This window comes from Ambystoma mexicanum, chromosome 4q, assembly GCF_040938575.1.
Source record: "Ambystoma mexicanum isolate Mex_15411 chromosome 4q, UKY_AmexF1_1, whole genome shotgun sequence".
Lineage (NCBI taxonomy): Eukaryota > Metazoa > Chordata > Amphibia > Caudata > Ambystomatidae > Ambystoma > Ambystoma mexicanum.
Window position 1 is genome coordinate 154,098,308 of NC_090928.1, and position 24,203 is coordinate 154,122,510.

Genomic DNA, 24,203 nt, shown 5'->3' on the forward strand with positions numbered 1-24,203 from the left:
AGCAAGCATGGGAGAGCAAGAGACAGCGAGAGCATGAGAGAACAAGAGAGACCAAGAGAATATTAGAGAGCAAGGGCATAAGAGTGAGAGCAAGCAAGCATGGGAGAGCGTGAGCATGAGATTGCAAGAGCATGAGAGACAGCAAGAGCGAGCAAGAGCATGAGAGTGATTGAGCGAGAGCATTAGAGTGAGCTAGATTGAGAGCATGAGAGAGAGCGAGAGCATGAGGGAGAGCGAGAGCATGAGAGAGAGAGCGAGCATGAGAGAGAGTTTATGAGAGAGCGCTTGAGAGAAAGCGAGCGCATGAGAGCGAGCGAGAGCACAAGAGCGAGAGCACAAGAGCGAGAGAGCATGAGAGAGCGAGAGAGCGAGCGAGAGCATGAGAGGATGCGAGAGCGCATGCGAGAGAGAGAGCATGAGCGAGATCATGAGAGAGAGACTGAGCAAAAGAGAGCAGGAGCAAGCATGGGAGAGCAAGAGACAGCGAAAGCATGAGAGCAAGCATGGGATAGCGAGAGAGCGAGAGCATGAGGGATCGAGCACGAGAGAGCGAGCATGAGGGAGGGAGAGCATGAGAGCAAGAGCATGAGAGGGAGGGAGAGCACGGGAGGGAGAACATGAGAGGGAGCGAGAGCATGAGAGAGAGAGCGAGAGCATGAGAGAGGGAGCGAGAGCATGAGAGAGAGAGCATAAGCAAGCATGGGAGAGCATGAGAGCGAGAGATAGCAAGCATGGGTGAGCATGAGAAAGTGAGCATGAGAGAGCAAGAGTGAGCATAAGAGAGCGAGCCAAAGCAAGAGAGTGAGAGCAAGAGAGAGCACGAGAGCATGAGTGCATGAGGAAGCGAGCAAGCATGGGAGAGTAAGAAGCAAGAGCATGAGAGGGGGAGAGCATGAGAGAGAATGCGAGCGAGAGCATGAGAGTGAGAGAACAAGAGCATTAGAGAGCTAGAGTGAGAGAGCGAGAGCATGCGAGAGAGAGAGAGAGAGAGAGCGTGAGAATGCGAGAGAGAGCGTGAGAATGCGAGAGAGAGAGCGAGAGCGCATGAGAGAGAGAGCGCGAGAGCATGAGAGAGAGAGCATGAGAGAGAGAGAGCGCGAGAGATAGTGAGAGCATGAAAGAGCAAGCATGGGATAGCATGAGAGCGAGAGGATGAGAGCATGAGAGAGCGAGGGCATAATAGCGAGAGCAAGCAAGCGTGAGCATGAGAAAGTGATCATGAGAGAGCAAGAGCGAGCATAAGAGAGCAAGAAGAGAGAGAGAGAGAGAATGAGAGTGAGAGCATTAGAGAGAGCTAGAGCATGAGAGAGAGAGAGCGAGAGCATGCGAGAGAGCGATAGCGCGAGAGCATATGAGAGAGCATGAGAGACAGAGAGAGAGAGCGCGAGCATGAAGGGGAGAGCGCAAGGGGGCGAGAACTCGAGAGCATGAGAGAGAGCTCGAGAGCATGAGAGAGGGAGAGCATAAGAGCGAGCAAGCATGAGAGAGAGAGAGTGGGAGCAAGCATGGGAGAGCAAGAGACAGCGAAAGCATGAGAGACCAAGCATGGGATAGCGAGCAAGAGACAGCAAAAGCATGAGAGAGCAAGCATGGGATAGCGAGCAAGAGAGAGCGAGCATGGCGGACAAGAAGCATGAGAGAGCAAGAGAGCAAGATAGATCGAGAGCATGAGAGTGTGAGGGAGCGAGAGAGAGCGAGAGCAGAAGAGTAAGAGCATGAAAGAGCATGAGAATGAAAGCAAGAGGGAGAAAGAGAGGATGAACAATAGAGAGCAAGATTGAGCGCGAGAGCCTGAGAAAGGGAGAGCATGAGAGAGAGCATGAGAGAACGAGAGAGCATGAGATAACAAGAGAGAGCAAGCATGGGAGAGCAAGAGACAGCGAGAGCATGAGAGAACAAGAGAGAACAAGAGAGCATGAGAGAGCAAGGGCATAAGAGTGAGAGCAAGCAAGCATGGGAGAGCGTGAGCATGAGAGCATGAACGAGAGCAAGAGCATGAGTGATTGAGCGAGAGCATTAGAGAGAGCTAGATTGAGAGCATGAGAGAGAGAGAGCGAGAGCATGAGAGAGAGTGAGAGCATGAGAGGGAGCGAGAGAATGAGAGGGAGCGAGAGCATGAGAGGGAGCGAGAGAGAGCACGAGAGAGAGAGCGAGCACGAGAGAGAGCGCGAGCACGAGAGAGAGCGAGAGAACATGAGAGAGAGCGAGAGAACATGAGAACATGAGAGCGAGAGAACATGAGAGAGCTCATGCAAGAGAGAGTGAGAGCATGAGAGAGAGACCGAGCAAAAGAGAGTGGGAGCAAGCATGGGAGAGCAAGAGACAGCGAAAGCATGAGAGAGCAAGCATGGGATAGCGAGAGAGCGAGAACATGAGGGATCGAGTACGAGAAAGCGAGCAAGAGAGAGAGCGAGAGAGAGAGCATGAGACAGCGAGAGAGGGAGAGCATGAGAGAGAGAGCATGAGAGAGGGAGGGCGAGCATGAGAGAGAGAGCATGAGAGAGGGAGCGAGAGCATGAGAGAGAGAGCATGAAAGAGAGCGAGAGCATGAGAGAGAGAGCATGAGAGGGAGCGCAAGAGAGAGAGAGCGAGAGCATGAGCAAGCATGGGAGAGCAAGCATGGGAGAGCAAGACGAGAGAGAGAGAGAGAATGAGTGAGAATGAGAGAGAGAGAGAGAGAGAGCGAGAGCATTAGAGAGCTTGAGCGAGCGAGAGCATTAGAGAGAGCTAGAGCATGAGAGAGAGAGAGCATGCGAGAGAGCGAGAGCGAGCATGAGAGAGAGATAGCGCGAGAGCATGAGAGAGAGAGAGAGAGAGAGCATGAGGGGGAGAGCGCAAGGGGGAGAGAGAACGCGAGAGCATGAGAGAGAGCTTGAGAGCATGAGAGGGAGAGCATAAGAGCGAGAGCATGAGCGAGAGCATGAGCGAGAGTGAGAGAAAGAGAGAGCGAAAGCATGAGGGAGATGAGAGCAGGGGAGGGAGAGAGAGAGAGAGAGAGCGAGAGCATGAGAGAGAGAAAAAGAACATGCAAGAGTGAGACAGCAAAAGCAAGTGAGAGAGAACGAGAGAGAGAGAGAGAGAGACTGATTGAGAAAGTGAGCATGCGAGCACGAGAGATCGAGTGACAGCGAGCAAGAGAGCGGGAGAAAGAGCAAGCAAGAGAGAACATGAGCATGAGTGAGAGCGCACAAGCAAGTGAGAGCGAGAGCATGAGAGTGAGAGCGCACAAGCAAGTGAGAGCGAGAGAGAATGAGAGTGAGAGCACACGAGCAAGTGAGAGCGAGAGAGAATGAGTGAGCGCACAAGCAAGTGCGAGAGCGAGAGAATGAGAGTGAGAGCAAGAGAGCACGAGAGAAAGCGCAAGAGATCGAGTGAGAAGGAGCACAGGCGGGAGAGCAAGAGAGCGAGCATGAGGGAGCTAGAGAGAGCGAGCATGTGAGAGTAAGAGAGCAAGCGCGCTAGAGAGCGAGCATGAGTGCGAGAGAGATGGTGAGAGAGTGATCATGAGCAAGAGAGAAAGAGCAAGCATGAGAGAGCACAAGCGTGAGAGAGATCAAAAGTGATACAGCGAGAGAGAGAGAGCGCGAGAGAGAACATGAAAGAGCAATGACAGAAATATCAAGCAAGGGAGCACGAGAGAGTGTGAGTGAGAGACCGAGAGAGATGGTGAAAGAGCGAGCAAGCACAAAAGAGCAAGCAAGAGAGCGAGAGAGAGCACAAGAGGGAGCATGCAAGAGCATGTGAGTGAGAGCGAGAGCAAGAGAGCATGCAAGAGAGAGCATGAGAGCGAGAGCATGAGAGAGTGCAAGAGCATGAGAGCGAGCGTGAGAGAGCGCGAGAGCATGAGCATGAGAGTGCTTGAGAGAGAGTGCATGAGAGAGAGAGAGTGCATGAGCGAGCAAGCACGAGAGAGAACGCGAGTGAGCGGCCAAGACCGAGTTCGAGAGAGGATGCGATTGAGAGAGCGAGAAAGAGAGTGAGAGCATGAGTGCATGAGAGAAAGAGAGAGGGAAGAGAGCGAGAGCATGAGAGATTGAGAGAGAACAAGAGGGAGAGAGTGAGAGACTGACCCAGCTCTCTCTACCTCAAGCCTTCCTCTCAAACTCATGTGCCATTCAAAGAGAAACTCCCCTTGACAAATCAGCCCATTAAATAGCTTGTGATTTCCTTTGTGCCATTGACTGAGATTCAAACTGCAGCGCTGAAGAGAAAAATGTTGGATTTATCCGGTGATGTTTCCTCCTTTTTCATAAATGAACAATGGGGTGTAGAGAAGTATAGGGAAATACTTTTCCCTATTCTGAATTGCAACAAGGTAGCTCTGCGTTTCATCATCCACAGTTTAGCAAAGGTCTGAATTTTAACTAGGGCCAAGGGTGTGAAACTCATGTGTGTGTCTCAACTGTGTCTAATAGATGTCAGTATTATTACGCAAAATGCTCCAGCCATCCAATTTGAATTTGACGCTGCACAACATGTTTTATCATTTGCACTACACCACAGCAATGGACTAAATGCAATGGAAGTAAAATAACATACTAATTCTACTAACATTCCAGGACCCAATAACATATTCCCCTACTAATATTCAATGCAATTTAGGCCATTGCTTATGAGTGCAAAACATTGGTGCATAGGGGCAAAGCGGCACATTTAATAAGATGTAAAGATATTTGAACTGCGCCAAGCCAAATGGAAATGTAGAGTTAGATTTATTCTGCAGTCAATACTTCACAGGGTTAAGATGCAAGTTGATTTATTCAAACTGCCTCCATTGTTCATTCATGAACCATGGATGAATGTACCATTTTTCTCTTCAGCACTGCAGTTTGAATCTGTCAAAATCACAAAGGAAATTGCGTGCTATTTAATGGGCTGTTTTGTCAGAGCACAAGAGTGAAAGCGAGCGAGAGAGAGCAAGTGAGCATGAGAAAGCGGGCGAGCACGAGAGAGAGAGAGAGCAAGCATGGGAGAGCAAGAGACAGCGAAAGCATGAGAGAGCAAGCGTGGGATAGCGAGAGAGCGAAAGCATGAGAGATTGAGCATGAGCGAGCAAGCAATCGAGAGAGAGCGAGCATGGCAGACAAGAGTGAGAGCATGAGCGAGCAAGAGAGATCGAGAGCATGAGAGTGTGAGGGAGCGAGAGAGAGCGAGAGCAGAAGAGTAAGAGCATGAAAGAGCATGAGAATGAAAGCAAGAGGGAGAAAGAGAGCATGAACAATAGAGAGCAAGATTGAGCATGAGCGAGAGCCTGAGAAAGCAAGAGCATGAGAGAGCGAGAGATGGAGAGCATGAGAGCATGAGAGAGTGAGAGCATGAGAGAGTGAGAGCATGAGAAAGCAGCAAGAAAGAGCGAGAGATAGTGAGAGCATGAGAGAACGAGAAATAACAAGAGAGCATGAGATAGCGAGAGAGAGCAAGCATGGGAGAGCAAGAGACAGCGAGAGCATGAGAGAACAAGAGAGACCAAGAGAGCATGAGAGAGCAAGGGCATAAGAGTGAGAGCAAGCAAGCATGGGAGAGCGTGAGCATGAGAGCATGAACAAGAGACATGAGCATGAGAGAGCAAGAGCATGAGACAGCAAGAGCGAGCAAGAGCATGAGTGATTGAGCGAGAGCATTAGAGTGAGCTAGATTGAGAGCATGAGAGAGAGAGCGAGCATGAGAGAGAGAGCGAGCATGAGAGAGAGCGCATGCGAGAGAGTGAGAGCATGAGCGAGATCATGAGAGAGAGACTGAGAAAAAGAGAGCGGGAGCAAGCATGGGAGAGCAAGAGACAGCGAAAGCATGAGAGAGCAAGCATGGTATAGCGAGAGAGCGAGAGCATGAGGGATCGAGCACGAGAGAGCGAGCAAGAGAGAGAGTGAGAGAGAGCATGAGAGAGGGAGAGCATGAGAGAGAGAGCATGAGAGGGAGGGAAAGCATGGGAGGGAGAGCATGAGAGGGAGGGAGAGCATGAGAGAGGGAGCGAGAGCATGAGAGAGAGAGCGAGAGCATGAGAGAGAGCACGAGAGCATGAGAGAGAACGAGAGCATGAGAGAGAGAGAGCGCAAGAGCAAGAAAGAGCAAGAGAGCGAGAGCATAAGCAAGCATGGGAGAGCATGAGAGCGAGAGACAGCAAGCATGGGTGAGCATGAGAAAGTGAGCATGAGAGAGCAAGAGTGAGCATAAGAGAGTGAGCCAAAGCAAGAGAGTGAGAGCATGAGAGAGCAAGAGAGCACGAGAGCATGAGAGAGCGAGCAAGCATGGGAGAGCAAGAAGCAAGAGCATGAGAGAGCGAGAGAGGGGAGAGCATGGGAGAGAAAGAGAGCGAGAGCATGAGAGCAAGAGCATTAGAGAGCTAGAGCGAGCGAGAGCATGCGAGAGAGAGAGCGAGCGAGAGCATGCGAGAGAGAGAGAGCGAGCGAGAGCATGCGAGAGAGAGAGCATGAGAGAGAGTGAGAGCATGAGAGAGAGAGCGAGAGCATGAGAGAGAGAGCGAGAGAGAGAGAGCATGAGAGAGAGAGCGAGAGCATGAGAGAGAGAGCGAGAGCATGAGAGAGCATGAGAGAGAGAGAGCATGAGGGGGAGAGAACGTGAGAGCATGAGAGAGAGCACGAGAGCATGAGAGGAAGAGCATAAGAGCGAGAGCATGAGCGCGAGCATGAGAGAGCGCGAGCATGAGAGAGCGCAAGAGCATGAGCGAGAGCATGAGAGAGAGAGCGTGAGAGCATGAGAGAGAGAGCATGAGAGCAGGAGAGAGAGCGAGAGAGCAGGAGAGAGAGAGCGCGAGAGCATGAGAGAGATTGAGAGAGAGAGAGCAAGCATGGGAGAGCAAGATACAGCGAGAGCATGAGAGAGCAAGAGAGACCAAGAGAGCATGAGAGAGCAAGGGCATAAGAGTGAGAGCAAGCAAGCATGGGAGAGCGTGAGCATGAGAGCATGAACAAGAGGCATGAGAGAGCAAGAGCATGAGAGACAGCAAGAGCGAGCAAGAGCATGAGAGTGATTGAGCAAGAGCATTAGAGTGAGCTAGATTGAGAGCATGAGAGAGAGAGCGAGCATGAGAGAGAGCGTATGAGACAGCGCATGAGAGAAAGCGAGCGCATGAGAGAGAGAGCGAGAGCACAAGAGCGAGAGAGCATGAGAGAGCGAGCGAGAGCAAGAGAGAGAGCGAGAGAGCATGAGAGAGCGAGAGAGCATGAGAGAGCATGAGAGAGCGAGAGAGCATGAGAGAGCGAGCGAGAGCATGAGAGGATGCGAGAGCGCATGCGAGAGAGAGTGAGCGCATGAGCGAGATCATGAGAGAGAGACTGAGCAAAAGAGAGCAGGAGCAAGCATGGGAGAGCAAGAGACAGCGAAAGCATGAGAGAGCAAGCATGGGATAGCGAGAGAGCGAGAGCATGAGGGATCGAGCACGAGAGAGCGAGCAAGAGAGAGAGCGAGAGAGAGCATGAGAGAGAGGGAGAGCATGAGAGAGAGAGCATGAGAGGGAGGGAGAGCATGAGAGAGAGAGCATGAGAGGGAGGGAGAGCATGAGAGGGAGGGAGAGCATGAGAGGGAGGGAGAGCATGAGAGAGAGCATGAGAGGGAGGGAGAGCATGGGAGGGGGAGCATGAGAGAGGGAGCAAGAGCATGAGAGAGAGAACGAGAGCATGAGAGAGAGAGCGCAAGAGCAAGAAAGAGCAAGAGAGCGAGAGATAGCGAGAGAGCGAGAGCATGAGCAAGCATGGGTGAGCATGAGAAAGTGAGCATGAGAGAGCAAGAGTGAGCATAAGAGAGCGAGCCAAAGCAAGAGAGTGAGAGCAAGAGAGAGCAAGAGAGCACGAGAGAATGAGTGCATGCGAGAGCGAGCAAGCATGGGAGAGCAAGAAGCAAGAGCATGAGAGGGGGAGAGTGAGAGAGCATGAGAGAGAATAAGAGAGCGAGAGCATGAGAGTGAGAGAACAAGAGCATTAGAGAGCTAGAGCGAGAGCATGCGAGAGCGAGAGAGAGCGCGAGAATGCGAGAGAGAGAGCGAGAGCGCATGAGAGAGAGAGCGCGAGAGCATGAGCGAGAGAGAGAGCGCTAGAGCATGAGGGAGAGAGCGTGAGAGCATGAGAGAGAGAGCGCGAGAGCATGAGAGAGAGAGCACGAGAGCATGAGAGAGAGAGCGCGAGAGCATGAGAGAGAGCAAGAAAGAGCGAGAGATAGTGAGAGCATGAAAGAGCAAGCATGGGATAGCATGAGAGCGAGAGCATGAGAGCGAGAGGATGAGAGAGCATGAGAGAGCGAGGGCATAAGAGCGAGAGCAAGCATGGGTGAGCATGAGAAAGTGATCATAAGAGAGAAAGAGCGAGCATAAGAGAGCGAGCCAAAGCAAGAGAGTGAGAGCAAGAGAGCACGAGATACCAAGAGAGAGCAAGAGAGCATGAGAGAGCGAGCAAGCATGGGAGAGCAAGAAGAGAGAGAGAGAATGAGAGAGAGAGATAATGAGAGTGAGAATGAGAGAGCAAGAGCATTAGAGCTAGAGTGAGCGAGCGAGAGCATTAGAGAGAGCTAGAGCATGAGAGAGAGCGCGAGAGAGCGATAGCGAGCATGAGAGAGAGCGCGAGAGCATGAGAGAGAGAATGAGAGAGCATGAGAGAGAGAGCAAGCATGAGGGGGAGAGCGCAAGGGGGCGAGAGAACGCAAGAGCATGAGAGAGGGAGAGCATAAGAGACCGAGCGAGCATGAGAGAGAGAGTGGGAGCAAGCATGGGAGAGCAAGAGACAGCGAAAGCATGAGAGAGCAAGCATGGGATAGCGAGCAAGAGAGAGCGAGCATGGCAGACAAGAGTGAGAGCATGAGAGAGCAAGAGAGTGAAAGCATGAGAGATTGAGCATGAGAGAGCGAGCAAGAGAGAGAGAGCGAGCATGGCAGACAAGAGTGAGAGCATGAGAGAGCAAGAGAGATCGAGAGCATGAGAGTGTGAGGGAGTGAGAGAGAGCGAGAGCAGAAGAGTAAGAGCATGAAAGAGCATGAGAATGAAAGCAAGAGGGAGAAAGAGAGCATGAACAATAGAGAGCAAGATTGAGCGCGAGAGCCTGAGAGAGCGAGAGATGGAGAGCATGAGAGAGTGAGAGCATGAGAAAGTGAGCAAGAAAGAGCGAGAGATAGTGAGAGCATGAGAGAACGAGAGAGCATGAGATAACAAGAGAGAGCAAGCATGGGAGAGCAAGAGACAGCGAGAGCATGAGAGAACAAGAGAGCATGAGAGAGCAAGGGCATAAGAGTGAGAGCAAGCAAGCATGGGAGAGCGTGAGCATGAGAGCATGAACGAGAGCAAGAGCATGAGAGAGCAAGAGCATGAGAGACAGCAAGAGCATGAGTGATTGAGCGAGAGCATTAGAGTGAGCTAGATTGAGAGCATGAGCGAGAGCGAGAGCATGAGAGAGAGAGCGAGCATGAGAGAGAGAGCGAGCATGAGAGAGAGCGTATGAGAGAGAGCGCATGAGAGAAAGCGAGCGCATGAGAGAGGGAGAGCGAGAGCACAAGAGCGAGAGAGCATGAGAGAGCGAGCGAGAGCAAGAGAGAGCGAGCGAGAGCACAAGAGCGAGCGAGCATGAGAGAGCAAGAGAGCATGAGAGAGCGAGAGAGCATGAGAGAGCGAGCGAGAGCATGAGAGGATGCGAGAGAGAGTGAGAGCATGAGCGAGATAATGAGAGAGAGACTGAGCAAAAGAGAGCAGGAGCAAGCATGGGAGAGCAAGAGACAGCGAAAGCATGAGAGAGCAAGCATGGGATAGCGAGAGAGCGAGAGCATGAGGGATCGAGCACGAGAGAGCGAGCAAGAGAGAGCGAGAGAGAGCATGAGAGGGAGGGAGAGCATGAGAGGGAGGCAGAGCATGAGAGAGAGAGCATGAGAGGGAGGGAGAGCATGGGAAGGAGAGCATGAGAGAGGGAGGGAGAGCATGAGAGAGGGAGCGAGAGCATGAGAGTGAGAGCATGAGAGAGAGAGCGAGAGCATGAGAGAGAGAACGAGAGCATGAGAGAGAGAGAGCGCAAGAGCAAGAAAGAGCAAGAGAGCGAGAGATAGCGAGAGAGCGAGAGCATGAGAGCGAGAGCATGAGAGCGAGAGATAGCAAGCATGGGTGAGCATGAGAAAGTGAGCATGAGAGAGCAAGAGTGAGCATAAGAGAGCGAGCCAAAGCAAGAGAGTGAGAGCAAGAGAGAGCAAGAGAGCACGAGAGAATGAGTGCATGAGAGAGCGAGCAAGCATGGGAGAGCAAGAAGCAAGAGCATGAGAGGGGGAGAGTGAGAGAGCATGAGAGAATGAGAGCGAGAGCATGAGAGTGAGAGAACAAGAGCATTAGAGAGCTAGAGCGAGAGAGCGAGAGCATGAGAGAGAGAGCGAGAGCGCATGAGAGAGAGAGAGAGCGCGAGAGCATGAGGGAGAGAGCGCGAAAGCATGAGCGAGAGAGAGAGCGCTAGAGCATGAGGGAGAGAGCGCGAGAGCATGAGAGAGAGAGAGCGCGAGAGCATGAGAGAGAGAGCGCGAGAGCATGAGAGAGAGAGAGCGCGAGAGCATGAGAGAGAGCAAGAAAGAGCGAGAGATAGTGAGAGCATGAAAGAGCAAGCATGGGATAGCATGAGAGCGAGAGCATGAGAGCGAGAGGATGAGAGAGCATGAGAGAGCGAGGGCATAAGAGCGAGAGAAAGCAAGCATGGGTGAGCATGAGAAAGTGATCATGAGAGAGAAAGAGCGAGCATAAGAGAGCGAGCTGAAGCAAGAGAGTGAGAGCAAGAGAGCACGAGATACCAAGAGAGAGCAAGAGCGCATGAGTGCATGAGAGAGCGAGCAAGCATGGGAGAGCAAGAAGAGAGAGAGAGAGAGAGAGAGAGAGAGTGAGAATGAGAGAGTGAGAGCATTAGAGCTAGAGTGAGCGAGCAAGAGCATTAGAGAGAGCTAGAGCATGAGAGAGCGAGAGCATGTGAGAGAGCGATAGCGAGCATGAGAGAGAGATAGCGCGAGAGCATGAGAGACAGAGAGAGAGCGAGAGCATGAGAGACAGAATGAGAGAGCATGAGAGAGAGAGCGAGCATGAGGGGGAGAGCGCAAGGGGGCGAGAGAACGCAAGAGCATGAGAGAGGGAGAGCATAAGAGACCGAGCGAGCATGAGAGAGAGAGTGGGAGCAAGCATGGGAGAGCAAGAGACAGCGAAAGCATGAGAGAGCAAGCATGGGATAGCGAGCAAGAGACAGCAAAAGCATGAGAGAGCAAGCATGGGATAGCGAGCAAGAGAGAGCGAGCATGGCAGACAAGAGTGAGAGCATGAGAGAGCAAGAGAGCAAGAGAGATCGAGAGCATGAGAGTGTGAGGGAGCGAGAGAGAGCGGGAGCAGAAGAGTAAGAGCTTGAAAGAGCATGAGAATGAAAGCAAGAGGGAGAAAGAGAGCATGAACAATAGAGAGCAAGATTGAGCGCGAGAGCCTGAGAAAGCAAGAGCATGAGAGAGCGAGAGATGGAGAGCATGAGAGTGAGAGCATGAGAGAGTGAGAGCATGAGAAAGTGAGCAAGAAAGAGCGAGAGATAGTGAGAGCATGAGAGAACATGAGATAACAAGAGAGAGCAAGCATGGGAGAGCAAGAGACAGCGAGAGCATGAGAGAACAAGAGAGAACAAGAGAGCATGAGAGAGCAAGGGCATAAGAGTGAGAGCAAGCAAGCATGGGAGAGCGTGAGCATGAGAGCATGAACGAGAGCAAGAGCATGAGAGCAAGAGCATGAGAGACAGCAAGAGCATGAGAGTGATTGAGCGAGAGCATTAGAGAGAGCTAGATTGAGAGCATGAGAGAGAGAGAGCATGAGAGAGAGAGCATGAGAGAGAGAGCGAGAGCATGAGAGGGAGCGAGAGCATGAATGAGAGAGCGAGAGAGAGCACGAGAGCGAGAGAGAGCACGAGAGAGAGAGCGAGAGAACATGAGAGAGAGAGCGAGAGAACATGAGGATGAGAGAGCTCATGCAAGAGAGAGTGAGAGCATGAGAGAGAGACCGAGCAAAAGAGAGCGGGAGCAAGCATGGGAGAGCAAGAAACAGCGAAAGCATGAGAGAGCAAGCATGGGATAGCGAGAGAGCGAGAACATGAGGGATCGAGCACGAGAGAGCGAGCAAGAGAGAGAGCGAGAGAGAGAGCATGAGAGAGGGAGAGCATGAGAGACGGAGGGAGGGCATGAGAGGGAGGGAGAGCATGAGAGAGGGCATGAGAGAGGGGGAGAGCATGAGAGAGGGAGCGAGAGCATGAGAGAGAGAGCATGAGAGAGAGAGCATGAGAGAGAGCATGAGAGGGAGCGCAAGAGAGTGAGAGATAGCGAGAGAGCGAGAGCATGAGCAAGCATGGGAGAGCAAGCATGGGTGAGCATGAGAAAGTGAGCATGAGAGAGCAAGAGTGAGCATAAGAGAGCGAGCCAAAGCAAGAGAGTGAGAGCAAGAGAGCACGAGAGCATGAGTGCATGAGAGAGCGAGCAAGAAGCAAGAGCATGAGAGAGTGAGAGAGGGGGAGAGCATGAGAGAGAATGAGAGAGCGAGAGCATGAGAGCAAGAGCATTAGAGAGCTAGAGCGAGCGAGAGCATGCGAGAGAGAGAGAGCAAGCGAGAGCATGTGAGAGAGAGAGCATGAGAGAGAGAGAGCATGAGAGAGAGTGAGAGCATGAGAGAGCGAGCATGAGAGAGAGAGAGAGAGAGAGCATGAGCGCGAGAGCATGAGAGAGCGCGAGAGCATGAGAGAGAGAGAGTGCGAGAGCATGAGAGAGAGTGCGAGAGCATGAGAGAGAGAGAGAGAGAGCAAGAAAGAGCGAGAGATAGCGAGAGCATGAAAGAGCAAGCATGGGATAGCATGAGCGAGAGACAGCGAGAGAGCGAGAGGATGAGAGAGCATGAGAGAGCGAGGGCATAAGAGCGAGAGCAAGCAAGCATGGGTGAGCATGAGAAAGTGATCATGAGAGAGCAAGAGCGAGCATAAGGGAGCGAGCCAAAGCAAGAGAGTGAGAGCAAGAGAGCACGAGATACCAAGAGAGAGCAAGAGAGCATGAGTGCATGAGAGAGCGAGCAAGCATGGGAGAGCAAGAAGAGAGAGAGAGAGAGAGAGCGAGAGCATGAGAGAGAGCATGAGGGGGAGAGTGCAAGGGGGAGAGAGAACGTGAGAGCATGAGAGAGAGCTCGAGAGCATGAGAGAGAGAGCATGAGAGAGGGAGAGCATAAGAGAGCGAGAGCATGAGCGCGAGCATGAGAGAGAGCGCGAGAGCATGAGCGAGAGCATGAGAGAGAGAGCGCGAGAGCATGAGCGAGAGCATGAGATAGAGAGCATGAGAGAGAGCGAAAGCATGAGAGGGAGAGCATGAGAGCAGGAGAGAGAGAGAGAGCGAGAGAGCAGGAGAGAGAGCGCGAGAGCGAGTGCATGAGTGCATGAGAGAAAGAGAGAGGGAAGAGAGCAAGAGCATGAGAGAGATTGCGAGAGAGAGAGCAAGAGTGAGAGAGCGAGAGACTGGCCCAGCCCTCTCTACCTCAAGCCTTCCTCTCAACTCATGTTTCAAAGAGAATCTCCCCTTGACAAATCAGCCCATTAAATAGCACGTGATTTCCTTTGTGCCTTTGACTGAGATTCAAACTGCAGCGCTGAAGAGAGAAATGTTAGATTCATCCGGTGATGTTTCCTCCTTTTTTATAAATGAACAATGGGGTGTAGAGAAGTATAGGGAAATACTTTTCCCTATTCTGAATTGCAACAAGGTAGCTCTGCATTTCATCATCCACAGTTTAGCAAAGGTCTGAATTTTAACTAAGGCCAAGGGTATGAGACTCATGTGTGTGCCTCAACTGTGTCTAATAGATGTCAGTATTATTACGCAAAAAGCTCCAGCCATCCAATTTGAATTTGACCCTGCACAACATGTTTTAGCACTATACCACAGCAATGGACTAAATGCAATGGAAGTAAAATAACATACTAATTCTACTAACATTCCAGGACCCAATAACATATTCCCCTACTAATATTCAACGCAATTTAGGCCATTGCTTATGAGTGCAAAACATTGGTGCATAGGGACAAAGCGGCACATTTAATAAGATGTAAAGATATTTGAACTGCGCAAAGCCAAATGGAAATGTAGAGTTAGATTTATTCGGCAGTCAATACTTCACAGGGTTAAGATGCAAGTTGATTTATTCAAACTGCCTCCATTGTTCATTCATGAACCATGGATGAATGTACCATTTTTCTCTTCAGCACTGCAGTTTGAATCTGTCAAAATCACAAAGGAAATTGCGTGCTATTTAATGGATTGTTTTGTCAGAGCACAAGAGTGAAAGCGAGCGAGAGAGAGCAAGTGAGCATGAGAAAGCGTGCGAGCACGAGAGAGAGAGAGCGAGCGAGCATAAGAGAGAGAGTGGGAGCAAGCATGGGAGAGCAAGAGACAGCGAAAGCATGAGAGAGCAAGCATGGGATAGCGAGAGAGCAAGAACATGAGGGATCGAGCACGAGAGAGCGAGCACGAGAGAGAGCGAGAGAGAGCATGAGAGAACAAGAGAGAGCATGAGAGAACGAGAGAGAGAGAGCATGAGAGAGGGAGAGCATGAGAGAGGGAGGGAGAGCATGAGAGAGAGCATGAGAGAGGGAGAGAGCATGCGAGATGGAGCGAGAGCATGAGAGAGAGCGAGAGCACGAGAGAGAGAGCGAGCATAAGAGAGAGAGTGGGAGCAAGCATGGGAGAGCAAGAGACAGCGAAAGCATGAGAGAGCAAGCATGGGATAGCGAGAGAGCGAAAGCATGAGAGATTGAGCACGAGAGAGCGAGCAAGAGAGAGCGAGCGAGCATGGCAGACAAGAGTGAGAGCATGAGAGAGCAAGAGAGATCGAGAGCATGAGAGTGAGAGAGAGCGAGAGCAGAAGAGTAAGAGCATGAAAGAGCATGAGAATGAAAGCAAGAGGGAGAAAGAGAGCATGAACAATAGAGAGCAAGATTGAGCATGAGAGCGAGAGCCTGAGAAAGCAAGAGCATGAGAGAGCGAGAAATGGAGAGCATGAGAGAGTGAGAGCATGAGAAAGCGAGCAAGAAAGAGCGAGAGATAGTGAGAGCATGAGAGAACGAGAGAGCATGAGATAACAAGAGAGCATAAGATAGCGAGAGAGAGCAAGCATGGGAGAGCAAGAGACAGCGAGAGCATGAGAGAACAAGAGAGAACAAGAGAGCATGAGAGAGCAAGGGCATAAGAGTGAGAGCAAGCAAGCATGGGAGAGCATGAGCATGAGAGCAAGAGCATGAGAGACAGCAAGAGCAAGCAAGAGCATGAGAGCGATTGAGCGAGAGCATTAGAGAGAGCTAGATTGAGAGCATGAGGGAGAGCATGAGAGAGAGTGCATGAGAGAGAGCGAGAGCATGAGAGAGAGCGAGAGCATGAGAGAGAACACGAGAGAGCACGAGAGAACATGAGAGAGAGAGCGAGAGAACATGAGAGAGCGAGCGAGAGCACAAGAGCGAGAGAGCATGAGAGAGAGAGTGAGAGCATGAGAGAGAGACCGAGCAAAAGAGAGCGGGAGCAAGCATGGGAGAGCAAGAGACAGCGAAAGCATGAGAGAGCAAGCATGGGATAGCGGGAGAGCGAGAACATGAGGGATCGAGCACGAGAGAGCGAGCAAGAGAGAGAGCATGAGAGAACAAGAGAGAGCATGAGAGAATGAGAGAGAGAGAGCATGAGGGAGGGAGAGCATGAGAGAGAGCATGAGAGAGGGAGAGAGAGCATGAGAGAGGGAGCGAGAGCATGAGAGAGAGTGAGAGCATGAGAGAGAGCATGAGAGAGAGAGAGAGAGAACGAGAGCATATGAGAGAGAGCATGAGAGAGAGAGAGAGAGAGAGAGCGCAAGAGCAAGAGAGTGAGAGATAGCGAGAGAGCGAGAGCATGAGCAAGCATGGGGGAGCAAGCATGGGAGAGCATGAGAGCGAGAGCATGAGAGCGAGAGATAGCGAGCATGAGAAAGTGAGCATGAGAGAGCAAGAGTGAGCATAAGAGAGCGAGCCAAAGCAAGAGAGTGAGAGCAAGAGAGAGCAAGAGAGCACGAGAGCATGAGTGCATGAGAGAGCGAGCAAGCATGGGAGAGCAAGAAGCAAGAGCATGAGAGAGCGAGAAAGGGGGAGAGCATGAGAGAGAATGAGAGCATGAGAGAGCGAGAGCATGAGAGCGAGAGAGCAAGAGCATTAGAGAGCTAGAGTGAGAGCATGAGAGAGAGCATGAGAGAGAGCGCGCGAGAGCATGAGAGAGAGAGAGCGAGCGCGAGAACATGAGAGAGAGAGAGCGTGAGAACATGAGAGAGAGAGCGCGAGAGCATGAGAGAGTGAGAGCGCGCGCGAGAGCATGAGAGAGTGAGAGCGCGCGAGAGCATGAGAGAGAGAGCGCGCATGAGAGAGAGAGCAAGAAAGAGCGAGAGATAGCGAGGGCATGAAAGAGCAAGCATGGGATAGCATGAGAGCGAGAGCATGAGAGCGAGAGACAGTGAGAGAGTGAGAGGATGAGAGAGCATGAGAGAGCGAGGGCATAAGAGCGAGAGCAAGCAAGCATGGGTGAGCAAGAGAAAGTGATCATGAGAGAGCAAGAGCGAGCATAAGAAAGCGAGCCAAAGCAAGAGAGTGAGAGCAAGAGAGCATGAGATACCAAGAGAAAGCAAGAGAGCATGAGTGCATGAGAGAGCGAGCAAGCATGGGAGAGCAAGAAGCGAGAGAGAGAGAGAGAATGAGAGAGAGAGAGAATGAGTGAGAATGAGAGAGAGCGAGAGCATTAGAGAGAGCTCGAGCAAGCGAGAGCATTAGAGAGAGCTAGAGCATGAGAGAGAGAGAGAGAGAGAGAGAGAGAGAGAGAGAGAGAGTGCGAGGGCATGAGAGAGAGAGTGCGAGGGCATGAGAGAGAGAGAGCGAGCATGAGAGAGAGAGGGAGAGCATGAGAGAGAGAGAATGAGAGAGCATGAGAGAGAGAGAGCATGAGGGGGAGAGCGCAAGGGGGAGAGAGAACGCTGAGCATGAGAGAGCTCAAGAGCATGAGAGAGAGAGAGCATAAGAGAGAGAGCGCGAGAGCATGAGCGAGAGCATGAGAGAGAGAGCGCGAGAGCAGGAGCGAGAGCATGAGAGAGCGCGAGAGCAGGAGCGAGAGCATGAGAGAGCGCGAGAGCATGAGCGAGAGCATGAGAGAGAGAATGAGAGAGAGCGAAGCATGAGGAGGGAGAGCATGAGAGAGCAGGAGAGAGAGAGAGAGCGCGAGAGCATGAGTGCATGAGAGAAAGAGAGAGGGAAGAGAGTGAGAGCATGAGAGAGAGAGAGAGAGAGAGCACAAGAGTGAGAGAGCGGGAGACTGGCCCAGCCCTCTCTACCTCAAGCCTTCCTCTCAAACTCATGTGCCATTCAAAGAGAAACTCCCCTTGACAAATCAGCCCATTAAATAGCACGTGATTTCCTTTGTGCCTTTGATGGAGATTCAAACTGCAGCGCTGAAGAGAAAAATGTTAGATTCATCCGGTGATGTTTCCTCCTTTTTCATAAATGAACAATGGGGTGTAGAGAAGTATAGGGAAATACTTTTCCCTATTCTGAATTGCAACAAGGTAGCTCTGCATTTCATCATCCACAGTTTAGCAAAGGTCTGAATTTTAACTAGGGCCAAGGGTGTGAGACTCATGTGTGTGCCTCAACTGTGTCTAATAGATGTCAGTATTATTACGCAAAATGCTCCAGCCATACAATTTGAATTTGACCCTGCACAACATGTTTTATCATTTGCACTACACCACAGCAATGGACTGAATGCAATGGAAGTAAAATAACATACTAGTTATACTAACATTCCAGGATCCAATAACATATTCCCCTCCTAATATTCAATGCAATTTAGTCCATTGCTTATGAGTGCAAAACATTGGTGCATAGGGGCAAAGCGGCACATTTAATAAGATGTAAAGATATTTGAACTGCGCAAAGCCAAATGGAAATGTAGAATTGGATTTATTCTGCAGTCAATACTTCACAGGATTAAGATGCAAGTTGATTTATTCAAACTGCCTCCATTGTTCATTCATGAACCATGGACGAATGTACCATTTTTCTGTTCAGCACTGCAGTTTGAATCTCTGTCAAAATCACAAAGGAAATCGCGTGCTATCTAATGGGCTGTTTTGTCAGAGCGCAAGAGCGAGAGCGAGAGAGAGCAAGTGAGCATGGGAAAGCGTGCGAGCACGAGAGTGACAGAGAGAGAGAGAGAGAAAGAGTGCAAGAGAGCAAGCACGATTGAGAGAGAAAGCAAGTTCGAGAGAGAGAGCAAGCAAAAGCAAAAGAGCCAGAGCATGAGAGAGAGAGAGAGAGAGAGAGAGAGAGAGAGAGAGAGAGAGAGAGAGGACAAAAGAGTGAGAGAGCACAAGAGAGAGGGGGAGAGAGCAAGCAAGAGGGCAAGAGAGAGCAAGCACGAGAGAGCGTGAGTGAGCGGCCAAGATGGAGCTCGAGAGAGCGAGAAAGGGAGAGAGAGCAAGAGCGTGAGAGAGCAAGCAAGAGAGGACGAGAGAGTGTGAGAGAGATATAAAGTGAGAGCGAGTGACAGAGATTGGGAGAGCATGAATAAAGAGCAAGAGAAAGAGAGAGGGCAAGCATGAGCGAGAGAGATTGATCACAAGCGAGAAAGATCAAGCACGAGCGAGAGAGAACAAGCATGAGCGAGAGAGCGAGCATGGGAGAGCAAGAGAGAGCGAGAGCATGAGATCGAGAGCAGGAGCGAGAGCATGACAGAGCATGAGAGCGAGAGAGTGCAAAAGAGAGCGATAGAGCGAGCGAGAGCATGATAGAGCAAGAGATAACAAGAGAGAGCATGAGAGATTGCGAGAATGAGAGAGCAAGAGATCATGTGAGAGCAAGAGCATGATAGAGCAAGAGTGCACAAGCGACAGAGAGAGCATGAGAGAGCAAGACAGCATGAGAGTGAGAGCCTGAGAAAGCGAGAGCATGAGAGAATGAAAGATGGAGAGCATGAGAGAGTGAGAGCATGAGAGCGAGAGCATGAGAAAGCGAGCAAGAAAGATCGAGAGAGAGCAAGACCATGAGAGAGCGAGAGAGAGCAAGCATGGGAGAGCAAGCATGCGAGAACAAGAGAGTGAGAGATAGCGAGAGAGAGCAAGAGACAGTGAGAGAGCAAGAGCATGAGAGAACGAGAGAACAAGAGAACAAGAGAGAGCATGAGACAGCGAGAGCAAGCAAGCATGGGAGAGCATGAGAGAGTGAGAGCATGAACAAGAGACATGAGCAAGAGAGAGCATGAGAGAGGGAGAGCATTTGAGAGGGAGAGCATGAGAGCAAGCGAGAGCATGAGAGAGCATGAGAGAGCAAGCGAGAGCATGAGAGAGCATGAGCGAGCAAGCGATAGCATGAGAGCACAAGAGAGCGAGAGCAAGAACAAGAGAGCGAGAGCATGACAGCAAGAGAGCATGAGAGAGCAACAGAGCGAGAGCATGAGAGAACAAGTGAGAGAGCAAGAGCGTGAGAGAGCAAGAGCATGAGAGAGCAAGAGAGAGTGAGCATGAGAGAGCGGGAGCGAGCAAGCATGGGAGAGCAAGAGAGCGAGAGCATGAGAGACGAGAGCATGAGAATGAGAGAGCATGAGAGCAAGAGAGAGCGAGAGCATGAGATAGCGAGAGCATGAGAGAGCGAGAGAGAGCGAGCAAGCATGGGAGAGCAAGAGAGAGCGAGAGCATGAGAGAACAAGAGAGCATGAGCGAGAGAGAGCCTGAGAGAGCGAGAGCAAGAGAGCCTGAGAAAGCGAGAGTATGAGAGCAAGAGCATGAGAGAGGGCATGAGAGAACGAGAGCAATGAGAGAGCGATAGCAAGGGAGCATGAGAGAGAGTAAGTACGAGAGAGAGAGAACGAGAGCAAGTGCAAGAGAGAGAGCAAGTGAGAGAGACAAGAGAATGCGAAGAGAGTGCGAGAGAGTGAGCATGCGAGAGCATAAGCAAGTGAGAGAGCACAAGTGAGAGAACAAGAGAGCAAGAAAGAGAGAGAGCAAGTGAGCGCAAGAGGTAGCAAGCGCGAGCAAGAGAGCAAGCAAGAGAGCGAGAGAGAGAAAACAGGAGCAAGAGCGAGAGAGAAAGATGGAGAGAGAGAGAATGAGCACAAGTGAGAGAGAGCGAGCATGAGAGCGAGCATGAGAGAGTGCAAGAGAGCAGGAGAAAGTGAGAGACAGCAAGAGAGTGAGCACAAGAGAGCTAGAGAGAGAGCGAGCCTCAGAGAGAGTGCGAGTGAGAGACTGAGAGCATGAAAGAGAGCAAGAGAGAGCAAGTGCGAGAGTGCTAGAGAGATGGAGCATGAGTGCGATTGAGAGACAGAGAACAAGAGAGCATGAGAGAGAGAACAAGAGAGAGCAAGAGAGCGCAAAATGGAGTGAGATGAGAGAGCGAGAGAGCAAGAGTGAGCTAGAGCGAGAGAGAACGAGAGAGAATGTGAGCAAGAGAGCGAGAGAGATGGGGAGAGAGCGAGCGAGAGAATGCGAGCAAGAAAGCAAGCACAATAGAGCGAGCGAGGAAGAGAGCAAGAGAGCAAGAGATAAAGAGAGTGAGAGCAAGAGAGAGCGAACATGAGAGAAAGAGAGAGCAAGAGAGTACACAAGAGAGAAATAGCGAGAGAGCAAGAGAGAGAACGAGAGAGAGAGAGCAAGCAAAAGAGAGCGGGAGAGAGCGAGAGTGAGAGTGCTAGAGAAAGCAAGCATGAGAAAGTGAGAGACTGTTGCTCTCTCTCGCACACTCTCATGCTCTTTGAGTGAGAGAGAGAGCAAAAGCAAGAGAGCACAGGAGAGAACGATAGTGAAAGAGCAAGCAAGAGAATGAGTGAGCAAGCAAGAGCGAGAGAGAGAGCAAGGGAAAGAGAGAGGGAGACCAAGGGAGAGCACATGAGAGGGAGCAATGGCAAGAGAAAGCAAGAGAATTAGAGAGAAAGAGACAGGGAGCAAGAGATTGAGTGTTGGAGAGCGAGCGCGAGAGAGTGCAAGAGAACAAGAGATAGTGAGAGAGAACAATCACAAGAAAGAGTGAGTGAGAGCAAGTGAGAGATAATGAGAGAGAGCAAGTGCGAGAGAGATAATAAGAGAGAGCCAGTGCGAGAGAGAGAATGAGAGAGAGCAAGTGCGAGAGAGAATGAGAGATAGCAAGTGATAGAGTGCGTGAGATAGAGGGAGAGCATGAGAGAGAGCATAAATAGAGAGAGCATGAGAGAGCAAGAGAGCGTGCAAGCAAGAGAGAGTGCGAGTGAGAGAGAGCAAGTGAGAGAGAATGAGGGCAAGATTGATCAAGAGAGAGTGCAAGAGCGAGCAAGAGAGAGAGCCAGAGCGAGCGAGAGAGTGCAAGAGAGTGGGAGAGAGCGAGAGTGAGAGACAGCAAAAGAGTGAGCGCTACATAGAGCGAGCATGAGAGAGTGCGAGTGAGAGACAGAGAGAGAGCAAGAGACAGCAAGCATGAGAGTGCTAGAGAGAGCGAGGACGAGTGCAATTGAGTGACCGAGAGCATGAGAGAGAGTAAGAGAGCCCGAAATAGAGAGATGGCGAGAAAACAAGAGAGAGAATGTGAGCAAGAGAGCGAGAGATGGTGAGAGAGCGAGAGAGAGAATGTGAGCAAGAGAGAAATAGCGAGCAAGCACGAGAGAGAGCGAGCAAGAGAGAGAGAAAAAGCAAGAGAGAAAAAGAGAGCGCAAGAGAGAACACGAGAGAGGAAGAGAGGGCAAGAGAGCACAAGAGAGAGAAATAGTGAGAGAGCAAGCAAGAGAACAAGAGAGCGAGAGAGAGCAAGCAAGAGAGAATGAGAGAGCGAGCGAGAGCAAGCGAGGGAGTGCAAGAGAGCGGGAGAGAGTGAGAGACGGCAAGAGAGCAGGGCAAGAGACCTAGAGAGAGCGATAATGAGAGAGAGTGTGAGTGAGTGACCGAGAGCATGAGCAAGAGAGCGCAAAATCGAGAGATGAAGAGAGAGCGAGAGAGATGGCGAGAGAGAATGTGAGCAAGAGAAATGGTGCGAGAGCGAGAGAATGTGAGAGAGAGCAAGAGAGAGTGAGAGAGCAAGCGAAAGTAAGAGAGAGAGCAAGAGAAAACACAAGAGAGAGAAGAGAGAGCAAGAGAGAGAACATGAGAATGAAATGGCAAGAGAGCAAGAAAGAGATCAAAAGAGAGAGAGCAAGCATGAGAGAGTGCAAGAGAGCGGGAGAGAGCGATAGTGAGAGACAGCAATAGAGAGTGAGCATGAGAGAGTGCAAGTGAGAGACTGAGAGCAAGAGAGCGAGCGCAAGAGAGTGCGAACACAAGAGTGTGAGTGAGAGAGAGCAAGTAAGAGAGAGAGAATGAGAGAGAGCAAATGAGGGAGACAAGAGAAGGTGATTGAAAGTGCGAGAGACTGATCGTGCGAGATAGAGAGAGAGTAAATGAGCAAGTGAGAGAATGAGCGAGAGCATTAATAGAGAGAGTGAGTGAGCATGAGAGAGCAAGCATGAGAGAGAGAGAGAGAGAGAGAGAGAACAAGCAACAGAGAGAGAGGAAGAGAGTGAGAGAGAGTGATTGAGAGAGAGCGATCGAAAGCGAGAGAGAGTGAGGCTGCACTGCCACCGCTCATTGCCTTTATCATTTATTTTTCTTATGCATTTATGTACAAAATGAGCTGCAGGACTGAGTCTCTTGCTTTCTATTGACAAAAAGCTATGTTATGGTATGCTGTATTATTGGCATTTGTTCCAAGCATGCCACCATTTTTATGGTTTCCAGGTGCTCACGTGGATCTGAAACAAATTGGAGGGAGCTAGTGGTTAGGAGGTATGGGGGAAAGACATGTGTTTTGCTTTAACGTTGGTGCATGTAGAATACAGAGCACCTGGCGTCTGTGTGGGTACGTTTTCTATGCGGATTGTGATTTATACCCCAGAGGCATTTTTGTTTTCAGATGGGAGACCTGGAGAGTCTGTGGATGCTCTGTTGGTTTTAGCCAGTGGCACATCTTTTCAAGTTGATTGGAGGGATGTAGAGTTGTGACTATGCTGGTGTGGGTTGAGGATTTTCTTAAGCCATTTGTGTTAGCGAGTTTGCGAGCATGTGTTGAGTGAGTGTGGATGAACAGGAGATTGTTAGTAGGTTATGTTCTTTGCATATTGCTTGTGACATGAGGTTTTATAACCGGGCTTGCAGCAGAAAGTGCTGTGTCACTCACTCACTTTCTTACTCTCTGGCTGAATTTGGGAGCAGAAAGGCTGGAAGCTGTCTAAAGAGGGTTTGTTCCAGGCAAAAAGGTAGTGGACCAGAAAAGAGTTCTTCTTTCCGACAACAAGAGTGGGGGTCTCGAATAGTTCAAGACACACATAATTAAAGATTTCCGCAGTAAGTTCAGTTAACTTGAGGAGAGTGCAGATAAGTGAATGCTTGATACTAGGTAGCATAGGGTAAATAAGTAATTTCATTTTTTGTGCTGCACCATGACATTTTAAACGAGTATGTAAAACTGTGTTCATATTTTTTTCTCTCACGTTTTGCTGTGATAACACTCAGATTAGCAGAAGCTGTGCTCTGACAAATTTTGTTGCGAAGTGCAAGGCCAATGTTGGCAGAACTCTGGGAATTGTTGCAAATAGAATGTTTTGAAACCCATTGCAGGAAAGACTTTGCTTATGTTTGAATTACAACTGGATGTACATGTCATTTTGTGTAACTTGATTATTTCTAGCTTCTGATAAAGAATAACAATTCGAAAAGGTGACTTAACCTCAGTGTACTTTTTCTGTACTCGGCTTTATTGGGTTGGCATGCAGAGAGATGCAGAACGTGTAGTAAAAATAAATCAAAACAAAGTTAATCACTCTAAATTGTCTAACTCTGAGAGGCTCTGGATGACTGTTTCGTCTTTCATTTGCATGGTAAATGTATTCTGGGATGAAAGCCACAAGGGCATAAGGTGGTATTGTAGTTAAAATAGCACAGGAGGGGATGAGTTAATTGGTAAGAGTGTACTAAGTCCCGTTCTTGATTACTGTTAGTGATTCCGGTAAGATTACAATTATCAGATACCTTTCTAAAGTTAAGCTCACCACTATACCAAAAATACCACTATACCACAAAAATACCATGAGATACTAAAAATATAGCACAAAAAGATCTCTAACAGGGCTTATTTCTGATAATACCTAATTATAAAACACAATAGGGAGCAACGTAATGCATTTATGTCCAA